Source organism: Lacerta agilis, chromosome 5, assembly GCF_009819535.1.
Source record: "Lacerta agilis isolate rLacAgi1 chromosome 5, rLacAgi1.pri, whole genome shotgun sequence".
NCBI lineage: Eukaryota > Metazoa > Chordata > Lepidosauria > Squamata > Lacertidae > Lacerta > Lacerta agilis.
In genome coordinates, this window is record NC_046316.1 from 49,067,700 (window position 1) to 49,085,653 (window position 17,954).

A 17,954-nucleotide genomic window follows, 5' to 3' on the forward strand; every position below is an offset into this window, starting at 1 on the left:
CAGAAGGAGTGCAAAGTAATCCTGTAACAACAGGCAGAATCTCTTAAAGAAAGTTCTAGCCTAAATGTAATTCAGCATTTAGACAGCAGTTTTCAGTATTCAAAAATGCCTTAAGACAAGTTTTCAATAATGCCCACAGGTGAGTATGAGAGGAAAACCAATATGATCACCAGTAGTGACATTACATTTAATTCTGGTTACCACACTGCACCATCCACAGCATCAAGAGGCAGAAACAGAGCCCTCAAAGCCTAGCAGAAAGCTCTGGGTTGGAGACAGTGAGCAGTATTCTACTGAACAGTTGTGCTAGCACAAGAATTAGAACTTGCCACAATGGGATTCCCCTTTCTCCTACCCCTACACATACCCCAAATCTGCTCCAGAGGGTTGGGTAAAACCCCAGAACATGTTTAGGGGGTGCAGAGGAGGGAGAAGAGAAGGAAAAAATGTTTGGGCAGGAGAAACATGTGTGCTGATGGAGCAATCTGCCTAATGCTGTACTGAATACAGCCTATCCTAAATTACTTGAACTTAATTCCTATTGAAATCAACAGGAGGCATGTTTAACAATCTATGGTCTTTTAGACTGTGGCGGGGGGGTTATTGCTTTTCTTTGTTATTATGGTATGTATGTATTTATTTATTGTGTTTTTATGCTGTGAACCACCATGTGATCTTCAGAGGAAGGGTGGTACAGAAATTTAATAAATAACAATAATAATAATAATTAACTTGTTCTGTTCATTTTAGCTGGAACTAAGTTCCACTTAGTCTGTATCCAACCCTCTCAGTTTCTTCTGGGAGCAAGAAGCAGCACGGGCCACCCCTACCCTCACATGCATGCAGAGAACTTGGAGAAAACGCAGGCTCTCATGTCTCATTTAAGACATGTCAGGAAAGCTAGAAGCACTGAGGGAGACCTGTGCTGCTCCTGGCCTTCTCCAAAACCAGTTAAAATGAGGGCCCAGTGTGAGGATAGGGGGGGGGGGAAGAAAGTGTTAGCAGTGATTGTAAATAATGTCTGGCTTCTAAGTCCTGCAAAAATGTGTGGACTGCTGCTCAGTATTATCCCCATACCACTGACAGGGGGCTAACTCAAATATACCAGTAATGGCTTTCCTAACATATTTGAACTTAGAACTGAGAATTTCTGATTCCCTCACAGTGATTATGCAACACAAACTTTCTCCTTGTGCAAAAACATCACAACTGAAGTATATGCCAGGTGGGAACTGCAGCATTCGCAACTTCTAAAACCAAACTCTTGCAAACACACACACACACACACACACACACCTTCATCTTTTCTGTTTCGCATATTATATTCCTATCACAACTCATGTTTCTCTTCTAACATTCACCCAATCCCATCTCTCACACACAAAAATCCTGATTCCACATTTCGCAAATGCAGTCCATAGCACCCGCACCCATGTCTCCCAAGCTCAATTATCCATTAAGAACTCAGAAAACAACTAGCTTAGCACAGACATAGCTACGTCAACAAGTGAACAGAGATGCTTATCGCCATGGAGACCTTTGCACTCTCTCCTCTGTTCCCATTATAATTTTAGAAGATAAACATTGTGCTAATAGGAATGCTTTTGCTGGTTAAAAGAACAACTTTCAATTCAACCAGAGCAATTCCACTCCAACAAAATGACTGCAGAATTCCCTTGATATCCCATACTAAGAACTCCCCTCCACCAGCACCTTGACTGGAATTACATGCTAAAGAAGAACATATTCTAGACTGAGATAATAGAATTGTCGAGTTAGGATCATCTAGACCAACCCCTTGAATTGCAAGAATCTTTTGCCCAACATGGGCTCGAATCCACAACCATGAGACTAAGGGTTTCATTCTTTACCAACTGAGCCATCCCTCATGTAAATGGTTGAAGCAAATCCTTTTTGTCAAACTCCTGAATATGCAACTTGATTAAGCTTACTGCTATGACACTTGGGTATCATCCACACAAAAAGGGCAGCTTTTCGTCTCTCCCCCCCCCTTTTTTTTTCTTTTTTTGCTCTTAACGAATTCATTAGAATGAAAACACTGTGGAAATGAACGTCAGTGAAAATGGATGCTGTGTGAACTATGAAACATGTGGCACTGCAAATAACCAACCATTCCAGTTCCAAATGAAAGTAGGAATTACTCTGATCCGCAATAGACAATGAGCTACCACCACCAGAGTTGGTCCAAGACATTTTGCTGCCCAAATACCAAATGGTGTCTCCCCTTCCTTCCCTATTTCAGAGCCAGTTCCACAGAACATAATGGGATCTACTTGTGAATAACCAAACAAACATAGATCCACCTGCATGTGCTCTGAATTTTCTATTGGCCCCTGCTAGCAACTGCCCATGACTGTAAGGACAATGCAAAGATATGCATGATCTCTGTGCATGCACACACACACAGCCCTTTGCTCTCACTTTGCCCCTCCTTTCATACAGGTAAGCAAACAAGCCAGTTAACCATAACTACCAATTATTTTGAACCAGAAACTAAGATTAATGAATTTCAAGCAAGCCAAGTTCTTGAAACAACCTTAAGGTGGGGAGGTGTGAACCCCCTTTGCCTTTGAACAGAAATATCAGTTCCAAGAAATGGAGCATCACTGAACAAGCATAAATTTAAAAAGCCAAGTCATTACTATGTGATGCAGGCGCCCCAACTGCCGGCACAAAGTGATTTTCTTGATAAAGTGCTTTATCAGGAATCTGTCGACTATTTCCATTCCTTTCATGATAAAGGTTCCATTAATCCTCAGTCTGATTAGAGTACCAGGTGACTACATCTCCTTCACAGATCCTTGTATCAAGGACACTGCCACACTTTTAAGGAAAATAAGATGGACCACCATTGCCAAGAAAGTGTGAAGCCCAAAGACATTCTCAGGTTTGCAATGGGGTCCGAGTTCCAAATAAGTAAGGCTAGGCTTCAATAAGCTTAATTTGAACACAAGTCAGAATTCAACTAACTCATTACAAACTCATCCAAACAGAGCAATGAGAAGTCTCTAGAAGCAGCTCCCTGGGGCGGGAAGAAGAGATACACAACTCTATTAAAATAAAAGCCAACTATAACTGACTTTGATGGATCTAGGCCTCTGGGAAACATGTTGGCCATTTTAAATAAATAATCTTATCAAATAAAAGGATAGCATAAAAATCAGATTTATTAGGATAACAAACAGTTCTAAAACTGAGATGGAACATGCCTCAACTGGAGGCCAAATGAAACATCATTACAAATGTGGGAAAGTAATAACATTATTTTATTATAAGAATACCTGAAACTGATCCTGATGTTTTTAAATGGAAAATTTGGCTGATTTTTTTTTTAATGGACTGTTGTTTTCATAGTTTCCAGCATCTCCTTTAAACATCTCCCAACACACATGTGAAAACACATATGTGCACACACTTGGAATAAGGAGAAATTCTGCTGTGCGTGACTTATAGATCAGGCAAAAGAGCCCAGGCAATAAGGTTAATAATGTAAAATCATTTGCAGAATTAATTTTTAACTGCAATATTTTATCTCGGTTAAGGTTTTTCTCTTTGAATCTGCAAGTATTTATACTTCAAATGAACTTTTACTGTCCATATTTACTCCAAATATACCTTGAAGCATTGTGTTCACTGTTAACTTTTTAAAATTAAAGATTAAACTTTAATTTAGATTTGTTTATGTGAGAAAAGGCAGACAGCGTTCCTTTAGACCGATAAAGCAAAAGAAAAACTGATAGTGAAATAGTGTATTGCTAGCGTGGGTTGAAAAATACCATCTGCTGCAATTACAATTTGCTTCCCTTACTTTGCAATAAGAGCTTTTAACTTCTTGGTTCCGGTTTCTGTTTTTGGCTTCATGCTAATAGATTTGTTCGGATCAAGTACACTCACTCAAGGCAGAACTCAATCGCAACTGCAAACATAAAACTGATAACTATTTTTTCCACATTTCTGTATATTATTTCACATATGAGGTAGAGTATCGTGCCAATTCCTAACAAACTCGCTCCTCTTTGGAGAGGGGGCAAAATCAGCTTCTTGCTCCAAGCACTAGAATTGCCAAGAGCAAGTTTAGCCCCCTCCTCAATGGTGTGCATGCCTTTACTTTCCCATGTAGGAATGAAGGGGGGGGGGAATCCTATTCATTCCTATGAGAGAAAACAAAGAATTACACCTGGGGATAATATCACACACAACCATAATTAACCCCAACAGTGGCTGGCAATACCAGTACTGGAAATTAGCCTATGGGAGACGGTACCTCCCCTCCTGAAAGCACCTTCAGGGTTCTAAAGCAAGGACAACATATTTCCCTTTTCCCTCCACCCCACAAAAACTAGAGGGGTGTTTAAAAGTGGGGAATGGGAGGAGGCAACAGTATGGACTATAATGTTAGTGACACTTAATATACAAATGGTGCTCCATTACCCTTTAGGAGGAATTCTTAGAAATACAACACAAAGCTAGGGCGATCCCCAACTGAATTCCAGTACAACATTAAGATACAGGAAGGGATACAGAGGCTGATATATAATACACACACACACACACACACACACACACACACAAAAGACACATATGAATACATGTATGTATGTATGTATGTATACACACACCCCTTAATGCCAAAATGGCTTCTAAGCAACTGACTGAGCAGAGGAGCAAGCAGCAATGCCACAGCGAAGTAGGCAGGAGTGCACATCTGACTTCATGCTGGAACCAGACAGCCTTACCTCCACTATTTAGCATAAATGATATCTGAGGATACTATTTATTTCAGCAAGCCCCAAAGCACAAGAATACCGGTATGTGTTCTAAAAACTTTTACTGGTTCCTTCTAGATAATCTGAGCTGAAATATGCAAGAGTAAGGAATGTGTTGGGTGCAGCAGATTGCTACGTAGTTAAAAGATAATTTTTCACACAAACAGACCTCCAAAATAATGTTTTGAGGCTTGTGGATGTCTATTATTGCAGCAAGAGTCATATACTGAGGGACTTGAGCCATTAGACTTGTCAGCTGCCTCATACCAATTCATCTTACAGCCTGCAAAACTTGATTCACCGCTTTTTCCAGTCTTCATGTAGTGGCAGACCTTGCAGTATACACGTAGCTGCCCTCCAATTTATGCAATGCCATACATCAGAAGGATTTTGGCTTCTGCTTCCTTGCCTCTGACTGTGTCAAGGCATATCAACCTAGTTTGTAAAAGGAACTGAGAGAAGCTACGATGTACAAAAAGTTTCACAAGTCTCCTGATCACCAACACACACAGCCCACCATTACATCATTTTAGTCACACACAGTATGCCTGGAGCTTTAAGCATTCAATATCAAAGTTATCACTTTTATCGCCATTTTGGTCATAAGAGCTTCATTTATAGCACACACAAAAAAAGCAATAAAAGTGGTAACTTTGATACACCCTAAAACTGACCTATGTACCAAGGGTGTAAATTGTATGCAGGGTGTAAGAGTCGTTTTAACCAACATGCTAAGGAATCTTTAGTAAACTCTGAAGTATTGAGGAATTGAATCAATGATTGCTTGCAAAAACTTTCCTCTATAGGCACACACATTGGCCACACAATTTACATAGGCAGCAACCCTGTTGCGAAAGGCTTTTCTATCCCAGTTTGTAGCACTGCTCTTGGAAGGGAGAATGAGCATCAGTAGTTAGCCACCCATCTTAGATATTTTACTGCAACTGGAAGCCCAAACAGCTGCAGCACAAGGAGTTTCTTTAAACAGATTTGGCCAGTACATCAGCAATGGCTATTCCTGGACACCTTGATGTATGGTCTGGAAGCTGTAGATAATGCAGAATGATAGAACTGCACTGGCTGCTGATTTGCTACCAGACCAGGTATTAACCTACAAAGCCTAAAGAACTTTGGGCTGCGCTATTCATGTGAATGCGTTCTGCAATACCGACCTGTCCAGCTACAGTCATACCTTGGGTTGCGATTGCTGCGAGTTGTGCGTTTTCAGGTTACGAACGTGCCAAACCCAGAAGTACCGGAACGGGTTACTTCTGGGTTTTGGCGCTCGCGCATGCGCAGAAGCACTAAATCGCGCTTTGCACATAAGCGCCGAATTGCGTCACACGCGTGCACAGATGCGACGCTGCGGGTTGCGAATGTGCCTCCCGCACGGATCACGTTCGCAACCCGAGTGTCCACTGTACTGTGGTCATCATCAGAGACCCTCCTGGCAACAGCTGGCAACAGCCAAGAAGAGGACCTCTTCTGTGATGGCTGCCTTACTATGCAATAGCTCCCCCCCCCCTAAAAATAAAGTATGTATTGACTTCGTTGCACCATAGGCACATACTGAAAAAGTTCTTGTTTGCATCAGCACCTGATGTTTCTTAATGCCAGCCACTATAATTTTAAGACTCACTACTGCTTGTGTTGTGTTGCTCTGTTTTTAGTATACTGTATACATGTGCTTGACTGTATTGTACACCACTTGCATATGTTTTACATGACAGAAAGCATATAAATATTTTAAAATAAATGATGGAGCTATATTGCCAGACAAACCCCATAGACAGAATATTTAACAATAATAACTGAGATAACTTTGAGGGAAGAGATTTTCAACATGACATGCCTTATACTGATTTTATGAATGGGGGTCTCCAGTTTTTTCCAGAATCATTATGCTTGCAGAATATATATCCTCCAAGAGTGTACCATCGAAGGAGATTCTATATACCAAGAATTCAAGCTTTCGTTTAAATGCATGAACCATTCCTAAAAGCACATGTCTTTTGATATTACTACCAGCAGGGCTCTGCAACAAAATGTTGCAATGCAGAACACTTTGCAATGCTGCAGAACACTTTGCAATGCTGACCAAGGTTGCAGCCACTCATTTCATCTCCCCACCCCACCCCCACCCTCAATCAAGTTAGCATTCCGTGCCCACCGAGCATGCTCAGATTCCTGGATCCCTATCAGCAATTCTCACTTCAGTCCCTAGGGACACTTAAAACAAGATTCATCGTGTGAACCAGAATATACTGTATCAAGATAATGAGAGGATTCTCTCTTCTCTTTTTATCTCTATGTGCCTCTTCCTCAGGCTTCCTTTTCCAGTCGCTCCATTCCATTATCCTCCCACTCTGTTTTCTGTTTTTTTCCAGTCTATGTTAGTCAGCAATGTGTGGCCACCATCCTCTTTAGGTATTTGGGGGGGGTGGTTTAGGGGCAGAGGAGAATCCACCATGGGGTATTTCCCTGAAGTTTTTACACTCCTGTTATCCCGAGTCTCCTGATACCTCATTCTTGTGGGTGGTGCAGTTCTGTCTACCCTTGCACGAGCATGTGAAGACTTGCATCAGGAATAAAGAGAACACTGATAACCTGTGTCTAAATATGAAAGAAGTTATCTGGGGAGAAAGCTCTCTAAAATTGGCTTTAGCTCTCTCTCATCACCAAATCAGGATGGTTTCCATTGCATAAATTTGTTTTTAAGTCGCCTGAATGTATCTTCAAGTACTTTCAGTCTCAAAGTTATTTTTAATTTCTCCGCAAGCATTCATTGTAAAGGGCATAGCACAACAGACTTGTATTTAAAACAGCAAGCTGGTACAAGTCCAACTAACATTAATGCTGCATTCTCAAGAGGAGCAATTTCAGTGATTGGCCCAACTTTAAATAGCCATGTAAACAAAAGAAGAAACTTCATGACATGTCATCAGTGACAAATTCTTTGCTTATGAAAGCATGAGTTTCTTCCACTGCTCCCAAACTAAGCTTGTTCAGCATGAATAAATTCTGTGTTTTACAACCATCATGATTTCTAAAAGAAAATGAAAAAACACACCAATTTTTTCACATGATCAGGATTTTTACTAAACCCTATACAGTCTTAGAAATGCTGAATTGCAGAAGCCAGTGACGAACATTCACTTCTAGATCACAAAATAATTTTGAAATCACTTTGAGCTGTGCCTAATCGCAGTTTGCCTAGTTTTGTCACCTTGCATTTACACCTGAATACTACAGTTGCTCGGTCCCTGCTCCTGCCCACCTAGCAGTTTGAAAGCACATCAAAGTGCAAGTAGATAAATAGTACCGCTCCAGCGGGAAGGTAAACAGCATTTCCGTGCGCTGCTCTGGTTCGCCAGAAGCGGCTTAGTCATGCTGGCCACATGACCCGGAAGCTGTAAGCAAGATGAGCGCCGCAACCCCAGAGTCGTCCGCGACTGGACCTAACGGTCAGGGGTCCCTTTACCTTTACTACATGTTTTCATCTCTTTTTTATATATATACAATTAAAGGGGGAAGGGTTCAGTGGAGGCTACAGATTGCCAGCATGGACAATAGGAGCATGGACAACAGGAGCACAGGCTAACACAAAAAAGGAAAGAAAATAGTACCTAGTTGGTATTAACCACTCAATTTAAAGACACATGCATTTGGAAGGAACTGTGCTGATAGAGGAAGGGGAATATTGTTTTATACCAAGAATGTTACCTCAATAGAGATATGATTGATCACTGATCAGTATCAGATAGCATGCTAAATGAGGACAAATGAGAGAGAGAAAGAAAGAGAGAGAGAAAGAAAGAGAGAGAGAGAGAGAGAGAGAGAGAGAGAGAGAGAGATCTAAGCATAATTTACAGAATTCTGTATCTTTTCAGTAACACACACCACCACCACCAATTATTTCAATAATTATTTATCTTTCCAGTCAGTTTGAGCTCTCTTAACGTATGGAACAAACTGTGTATTATTGTCTTTTTAGAAAACACAATTAAGGGAGGGCAGGGTTGGTGGAAGCTACTCACACTGATGGCCATTGTGGATAATAATGTTATTAGGGTCATGGACTATCAAAAAAGGTTATTTCATTTAATCCTTCCAGATGGTACCAACCATCCTTTCTAGTCCATAGATTAGGAATATATGGAAGAGAAACTGTACTCCCTAACTGTCAGCAACCTTGCCTATTAGCAGTAACATCCTGCACAATCCTCTTTTAATAAAGCACACTGCCAGCTCTGAGCAAATCTCCATAAGCATAATACTGTATATTTTAGCATCAACAGTTAGACAGCAAGCATGAACTCAGCTGCGCAGCAAGCAAGTATTTCGTAAGTCATGAGAGTACAAATGCAGAAGATATTTCAAAATGTACTTGCATCATGTAAAAGGCATTGCTCCTTTATAGCAGGGGTGGGAAATCCTTTTTCTGTCCAGGGCTGCATTCCCTCAAAGTAGTCAGTGGTTGCATGCTGGTGTTTGGTGGAGGTAGAGACAGCAGTGGGCAGAGCACCCCCCCCCATTTCTCTTTCTGCCACGCCCTTCTCTTGTGGTCTCTCTTGACATCCACATGAGGTTAGAAAGGAGATGGACTTAGCTGCCTCAAGCTGCACAAACTTCCCACACAGAAGCCAATTCCATTTATGAAAGTGTGCAAGCTGCATGCATATCATCTACCCCACTGAACACAACCCATGCTGGGAAACGGCGACTGGTCATTTGCACAAGCATCAGAAAGGACACACATATTCACAAGGCTATGGACACATTATCTTCAGAGATAATGCCAATTTGAGGGGGAAAGCACATTATAAAAAACAACAACACCATGATAACAATAAAAGCTATTATCATGTTTGGCACTGCCTTTAAAAAATAACGTGACTGTTAACTAACATAAGTACAGCCATCTTGAGTTCCATCTTGGGAGACCAAAGGAAGAAAGGAAAAAAATCAAAAATGTACTTAAAATTCGCTCCCTCTTCTTTCCTTTGAACTTGGATCACTTCACAGTGATCTGAAAGGTAAGTGCCCCCCACCCCAGATCCTGTCCCTCACCCCAGTTCTACACAATTAACACAGCACTGCCTAAAATCAGTACAGTTGCTTCATGAGATAATGACTGGAAAAACACATAGCAATGATATTATGCTGAAAAGAATGTTATGCTGGAAAATACTTCTGCTTCAAGCCAGATTGAGTACTTTAGGCGTGTCTAATGGAAACTGAGCTCTAGGCAGTGCAGGTAAATGAAACAATGTTATCAACTCATAGACACTTGCCATATCAACAAAATGGAAATTTAAAACAGAAATAATAATATAGCTATCAGCCACAGCAATTCTAACATAGAGAAAAGTGTTTGGGTCCTGACACACTGAACAGGGTTTGTCATTTATTCCTCCATGTCAGCCTTTGCTAACTTGATGCCCTCCATATGTTCTGAACTATTAGCCCCACCAAAAACATCTCGAGGGCTCCAGGTCAGCAGCAATCTACTTCTTCATACACACAAACTTTTATTCTCCTTTTCCCTTATTCTGTTTAAATAGTTGAAGTACCCAGTCCCAGAATTGAGTGGAATAAGTTTCAGCTTATGCAATCAGCTGATGTGGGCAAGGTGCTGGTGGCAATATATCCAATCACATGCCCTCTTGACCCCTGTCCCTCCTGGCTCATTAAATCTAGCAGAGGTGGTCTGACTGGTTGGGTCCAGAGCATGAAAAACACTGCATTGCACGAGGGGATGGTCCCTGCCTTGGAAAAAAAAACAGTGGTGCAGCACTCCTAGATTTCTTAGACTAGAACTACTGTACCAATGAAAAACACACCTTTGGGGGAGAAGGCGGTGATGGGGGTTGTGGTGGGGCCTGCCCATGGGTTCCCTGATGGATAACCTTCGCAAAGAGCAGAGCAAAGGAAGTTTGACCTTGCCTTGTGATCTGTCCTCGACTTTTGATGCTACTGACCATGGTATCCCCCTGGACCTGCTCTGAGGAACAGGAATTGGGGGAACTGTGCCAAGTCCAGAGAGCTGCATTAGCAAAGTGCTTTGTAGTCCCCGGCAGCTATGTTATGGGTTGCCACAAGGTACTATTTCCAATGCTATCTGATAACTAGATGAGACCCCAGGAGATCTGGGGCAAGGTTCCATCACTATTCTGATTACACTTAGCCCTATTTCTCCATAACATCTGAATCGGGAGGTGCTGTGCAGTCCCTGGACCAATGCCTGGATGCATTGAGGAAGAACAAGATCAGCTTGAACCCTGGCAAGATAGAGACACTGTGGGTGGGCGGGGGGGGGGGGTCCTGTGTCCAAGAAATTAGTCAGTTGGCTATCCTGGATGGGGTTGCACCAAAATTCATACTGCACAAAGGCGTTGTATGGCCATGACAGAGGAAGAACTTGCACAAGCTTGGCTTGTCATACATTAATCAACACAGAAGGAAATAAAAGTAGCAGGGAGCAAGTTTTGATGGAGAAATGAAGAGCAGAGTGAGCCATCAAAGGTATAGGTGAAGATAAATGAATATCTCTATTTACCATTGCCTTTCATCTGAAAAGAATTATCTGATCAACTTTACCACAAACAGCTTGGGAAAAACCAGCAAATAATATATGAGCTGCCCTGAACCTTTAATCTGTGTCCAACGCTTACACAGCATATTACAGTGTTTACAGCATTCAAAAATTACTTCAAATTCTTCTTGCAAAATTGTCTTCTCGTGACATTATTTTACAAAAGCCTTTATTAATTTTGATCCAATCTAGAATGTTTATCCATATCAGCCCTTGGACATATTTCTTAGAACTGAAACATGATAATATATATGATTTTTTGACGGCTGGTCCTGCTTTTTTTGGATATTGTTTTATGGAACTGTAAATGTTATATATGCTGTAAACCACCCTTGGTGGACAAGATATCACTGTTTTAATAAAACAAATAAATACCACCACACATATTGAATTTAGTCCCTCACAAAATTAATATCTGTCAAAATAAAACTGTTGCCATGGATGAGCTCACCAGAAGAATCATCAAATGAAACTGAAGGAGTGCACACAGAAAATATGAACACATTCATAAATCAGTATACCCAGAAACTGTTTCAGAAATTATACACTTGTGCAACGAAAATTTGACAGTTTCACACAATTAAAACAAGAACCAGCTTGATAGTATACTGTAACTATCAAGTTAATATATGTGCAAGCCTCTCCCTGCCCTCTATGACATCTGTAAACTCTGGAAAAACTGTAACTAGCAGCAGTTCTACACACAGTGACAGCACTGTTTACAAACCTTACTTCTATCATAATCCATAGCACAGATAAGGAAATCACTTTCTACATCTATAAACTACTGGGAGCATGGGAGCCTGCAGACTTTCATGTACTGTAATTCCAGCCATGCTTCTACATTTTAAAGCTATTGCAAGCGGAGCTCCAAGTACAAAGTAGCTTTCCCCCCTGAAAACCTGCTGCTTCCCCAAATCATATGTAAATAACCATGACCTGTTAATTTCACTTGCTACATCTACAGAAACTCCAAAACTCAACAAACCAATTTACATGCGATGATTATCACAAACTAAAATGAATCCAGCTGCCATCTATTGGGAAATCTTACTTGCTAAGAGCTCTCGAAATAAATCACTGAGACAATCTAAATATTTAAACCCATGTCAACAGTAATGGATTCTGAAAAATCAGCTTATCTAAAATATGACACTAAACAGAATAAATGTAAATGTATTGATAAGAACTAGGTGGAACTCCAGAGATCAAGAAAGTATTTATGCTTAAAGCATGACTGCATATATTGTGTAACTTCTAAGAATGCCAAGTATGCCTTACAGTGCAATCCTACACAAGTCTACCCAGAAGTACGGTAACTTCACTAGGGTCAATAGGACTCACCCGCAGCTGATTGCTGATTGTATTTTCCCTTATTTTTTAATCCCATTTTAAAATTAAGATAAGGCTACAATCCTTAAAAAAAACCCTCTGTTAAAAATGACTAAGAATCTGCGTCAATTGTGGGAAATGCTCTTTTAACTTATGTTTGAGCAATTTTATGGTTCCAAAAGGCAGGCTACAATATACAATTAAAACTCAGCCATAATTGCTATTTGCCTGTGAAAACATATTTCTTCATGCTCATATGCAGTTACTAAAAATGAATGATTTTACATACCAGTTGAAGCTACATTTTGAAATGTTGCATAAAAAATGCTGAGCTAGTTTGTCTTTTAAAAAACGCATTTTAAAATCTTTTAAAAGAGTCTTGAAAAAACCAAAACACACAACACTGAAATCTCATGCTGCATTAAATAAAACTGTATTTACAGTATACAGTTAGCAAACACACACACATTTGTTCAACGTAATAAACGGAAACAGATTTCAAACTACTTTAGTGTTTATCAAATAGCAATCACTAAAATCGAATCCTTTAAATTTGATAGCTAGATGATTAAAGACAGTAGAATCATATACAGAAAACTGAACTATAATCACAATGAAATAGGAAAAGAATTACATACATGTCCTTTAGAAAGGGAAGCAGGGCTTTTCAGAATCAACACCCAGTGTCAAAAATGGAAATACAACAGTGGTGCTGATTACAGTCAAAATCCCTGAAAACAACTTTCCCCCTTGATCTTCATGCTTGGTGAAAGACAAGCTGCCCATCTCAGCTTCTGTAATTGACATCACTCCTCCACAGTATATACACACTTTCTCTTGACATCAGACATTTTATCTTAGAGCAAATAATCCAACTCTCACCCATCTGAGGACACTGGCTATACCTGCTGGAAAAGGGCGTCAGTGCTTTGTGTGTTCGGGGCTTCCTGCTTCTTCTCGCGACTACCTTCTGCTGCCGCCGCCACCGCTGTTTCTCCTTCTGCCTTGTGGCCTCTTAGGCCCAAACCCCTGCCTCCTGTCAGCAGCACAAGCAGCAGCCCTAGACAAGCCTTGGATCAGAGGCTCCTCCACCTACACCCTTGCAGCAGCAACGGCAGCAGCAGCCAGCAAAGCAGCGGCGCACACGCGCACAGGCTCAGGCACACGCGCGCCCTTTCGCCAACCACCTCCCGAGCCCTTTCCCCTGCATACTCCACCCACTGCCCGAGGTCGACCCGGAGGGGTCCCCCTTGCAGCCTCGCCCTTCTCCCTGGGCCACCACAGCAACCAACACCAACACCGGCTGGGGCTGCCTCCCTAAAAAAGGGCTTCCATTGCACAGGTGCAAAACACAACAACAACCCCTGCTTGGGAGGCAGGAGGGGCCTTCGCTTGCCACTGCGTCCCCTCCTCCTCCTCCTCCCTTGGCACCCATCGCCCCCTTTCTCCACGCACGCCTTCCCTTCGGAACCTCCCCCTTTTTTTCAGCTGCTCTCCTTCCTTCCCCTGCAGCCCAACCTCCCCCTCCCCATCCATTTTCCCCCTTGAAAAGGCGGGTTCGTGTGCGCACACCCCCGACAGACGCGCCCCCTGCCCGATCCGGAGCCCCATTTCTTCCCTTCCCCTCCGCACTCACCTTTGCGGGACTGCTCGCCCCCTGCGCAGAGTCCCCTTCGCCCTCCTTCCCGCCGCCTCCCAGCTGCCAACGACACCCCCCCCTCGGTTGCAGCCCCGTCGACCTCCCGCATTCCTCCGCCTCCCCCACCCCGCTCTCTAGCGAAGGATCCCGCCTCCCTTACCAAGCTCCCGATACCCGGCTCGAGCCTCCCTCCCAGCTGCCCTTACCCCTTACAAGACGGCCGCCCTTCCCACTTCTCTCCCCTCCCTCCACATTCCAGCTGCAGCCCCATAATCTGCCCCCTGCCGCCGCCCCACTACCACCGACGCCACCCCCCGTCCTCAGGCCTCTTCCCCCCCGAGCTTTCCTTACCGTGGAGGCTCCTCCGCCATCCCCTCCTCACAGCCGCTTCCACCGTCCGCCTCGCCCGCCTGCCTGCCTGCCGCCGTCACCGCGCACCGAGCGGCCCGTCACGGGACTCCCCGCCCACAGACCTCCACGGTAACCATAGAGAGAGGGAAAGTGGCAGGTGGAGCGGCGCGCCGGCTTCAGCGCCCGGACGCCGCCATGTTAACCGGAGGCAGGGAGAGGTGGGGGGGGAGTCTTTGTTGCTATTGGCAACGGACGAGCACGACTCAAGGCATTAATGGCGGAGGGGATAGGGGGGCAAACACCGTGATGCGTGTGCATATAAATAAAGTCTTTCATTAGGACTCCAAAGTCTAAGAAACGAAGTTGGTTTTATTAAACGTGATACAGGATAAAGCACCCGCTGCCCTCGCTAGGTATGCAGCCGCGCTGAGGGTACAAATGCTGCCCTCTCCCCCCCCCCCCGTACGCGTAAGAAGCGGCATGGCTGTCCGTTTGCCGCACAAAAGGGCGAGGACTTCCCAGATGCCATTCGCCCGGTTGCGCGCTCGCGAGAGACCGCTGGGCGAGGCAGAGGGCGCGAACGGTGCTGAGACCAGGCTGCCTGGCTCCCAATGGGTTTTAATTGCGGCGGATCATTGAGAAAACAAATAAGGAAATAAAGCTCCCTGGTGGATTGAATTCCAAGTCAGGGTTCCGTCTTCCCGCCAACACCCATTTTAGCGTGTCATCAACGTCAGGAATTCATTGCCACAGGCCCTGGCGAACTTTTTTTACAGGCAAAAGTGGAGGTTTGACACCAAAACACATAGGAAGCTTCCTTGTGCATGCATGCATTTTGTTAATGGGGGTGGAGAGAAGCAAAGGAGGTCCATGTTTAAATCAAAGAGAATTGTTCAGTGGTGGCCCTCGATTTAATTCCACAAGCTCCGCTCCCGAAGTCTCCCTGTTTTGGGCCAAATACGTCCTCCCTGTGGTCTTCTCAAAACGGGAACGGGGTGTCACGAAAAGTAAGGGAGTGGGGCAGTGTTGCCCACTCTGCCTGCCTGAAATCCAAGCACAAAAAGTATATTGTGTAGGGAAAGCAAAAAAGTATTGTTGCAGAGATCTACACAGGCCCCATTTCAACATGTTAGGCATACGAAAAGCAAATATATCTGGTATTATGTAGCTGGCATAACCTCTAAACTGAGATGCCTTCCCCAACATGAGCACCTAGGGATCCATAGTGCAAGGGATGCTGCACTCACATTGCAGGGCCCTGCATGGGGTCCAGCAATCCGATTTAAACATGGCACTGGCCAAGTGGAATCCCACACAAGTAAGGGCTTCACCACACACTCAACATTTAAACTGGACTGAGAAATGGCTTTGAATATCACAGCACCCTCAGCCATCCACAGTGAAGTGGCTCATGCTTCCATTTTCAAGGTCCAAAGGGGAATTTAGGAATGAATGGCAAGCGGGATATGAATTCAAATCTTAGTGCTGTAATGTCCAAAGCTACTTGGTTCATTGGGATTTACTTTGCTGGAAGCTTGTTTGGGATTGCACCCTGGGCTTCTACTCACTAGAGCAGGTGGGGAAGAAGATGGATGAAATGACAGGCATGGGGAGGCGAGGGAGTAGGAAAACCCAGGGCTACCTCATCATTTTCCCATGCATTCACAGACAGATGGATGGCTTTCCTTCCTCCAAAGGCACTCAGGGCAATGTACAACAAACCATGACATGGTACTTACTTACATTCAGAGGTTTGTTTATTTATTTATTTAGTGGAGGAGTCTTCAATCAGATCAGCTCCCATTTGCTGTGTGAAGTGGTGCAGTCCAGGCACAGGTTCACCACCACAGTAGTAACTACACAGCCAAACTAGATGTTGCATGCAGGCACTTGTGAATTTTCCCAACTGCTTCTTATAGCCAAGTGGCCTGAAGCTTTAAGCAGAAGAGGGGATGGGACTGCTTAACCCTTTGCCCCACAGCTATTTTCTGTCCCAACTTTTTTGTTAGGCCCATAGACAAAGGACAAGGTAGAAATATTTGAGCGGAGGGATTTTTTCACAAGAAAAAGCAGAGATCTGAAACTAAATTCCCATGCAACAATAGTAACAACCATTAGGTTTTGCACAGATTAAATTGAAGCCCTAATTAATTGTTTAACAATGTGACAATTTTAAAAAACAGTAACAAGGAGGATGTTTTATATCTTTTTTATTCTCCATGCCTAACAGTTCAATCCTACACATGTTTACCCTGAAGTAAGTCCCACTATGTTCAGTGGTAATTACTTCCTAGTGAATGTGTTTAGAACTGCAGCCTAAAGCATGATTTAAAACTTTTTTAAAAATAACAACCACAACAACATTGCAGAAATGGACTGTCTCCTTGAGACACCCTGTGATCATGAATGTACCCCAAACTGCCCCCAATAAAGTATTTCAGATCTCACTGTTGCATCTCTGAAGGTACCGTAACTGCATAGAATTAACCACCTAAACCTCCCAGTTTAGTGCTTTTCAAGAGGGAAAAAAATGGCTTGAATTATTCATGGAAATGTAAGTCAGCACACTGGCAAAAAAAACTAGGAGATGGGAGGGAGGACAATACTGATGAGACCCAAAAGATTCCAAACATTTAAACAGGAAAAGTCATCCATTTTCTTCATATGACACTAGCTCTTTAGCGATGCAATTTCTTCAGCCAAATGTATACAATGCAGTCATGTGTCTCCTGGCTGCCAAGTGTGGTTTTGTTTTTTTGAAGAGCTCATTTCCTCTTAATAGCCCTGCTCTTCACAGGCAGAATTTTACAAGGTGAAGTTTCTTCTGTCAATTCACCTCCATGCCAGGAAATGCTTCACCTGCTGGATTTCAGCCCTGAAACAGCCAGCAAATGTTGGCAGCCAGACAGCCAAGTTGTTAAGAATTTCAGGACCACTTACCATATTGCGATTAGAATCACATACCAGTACTGTACTTTGCTTTGTGCTTCTAAACCAGAAGCTGCCCTAGAAGGCCTGTGGCTGCCCAGGCTGGAAGGAGTGCTCCTCCCTTAGGCTACATATGTCCGGCCTGCCCACAACTCCAATCCATTTCAGTCATTCTGCTGGCATGTTTCAGGACTCGCTCATACTTCCACTTGTCCTCCTGCTTTTCTACAGGGAAACCACTGAATCGGAGCAAATGTCAGTCGGGTTTTCTGCAGATTGACATTTGCTTCGATTCAGTGGTAAATAGTGGGTTTCCTGGGGA

At 43.2% G+C, this 17,954-nt stretch overlaps 1 protein-coding gene across 1 annotated transcript in view; it reads right to left on the reverse strand.

Annotated features, from left to right (window-relative positions):
* SHOC2 (SHOC2 leucine rich repeat scaffold protein) overlaps positions 1 to 14,801 on the reverse strand; it is a 49,314-nt gene extending 34,513 nt beyond the window's left edge. Inside the window, exon 1 of the mRNA XM_033149697.1 lies at positions 14,705 to 14,801. The gene's annotated coding sequence lies outside the window, so the exon portion shown is untranslated. The remainder of the gene's footprint in view (positions 1 to 14,704) is intronic.
* Positions 14,802 to 17,954: the final 3,153 nt, after the last annotated feature.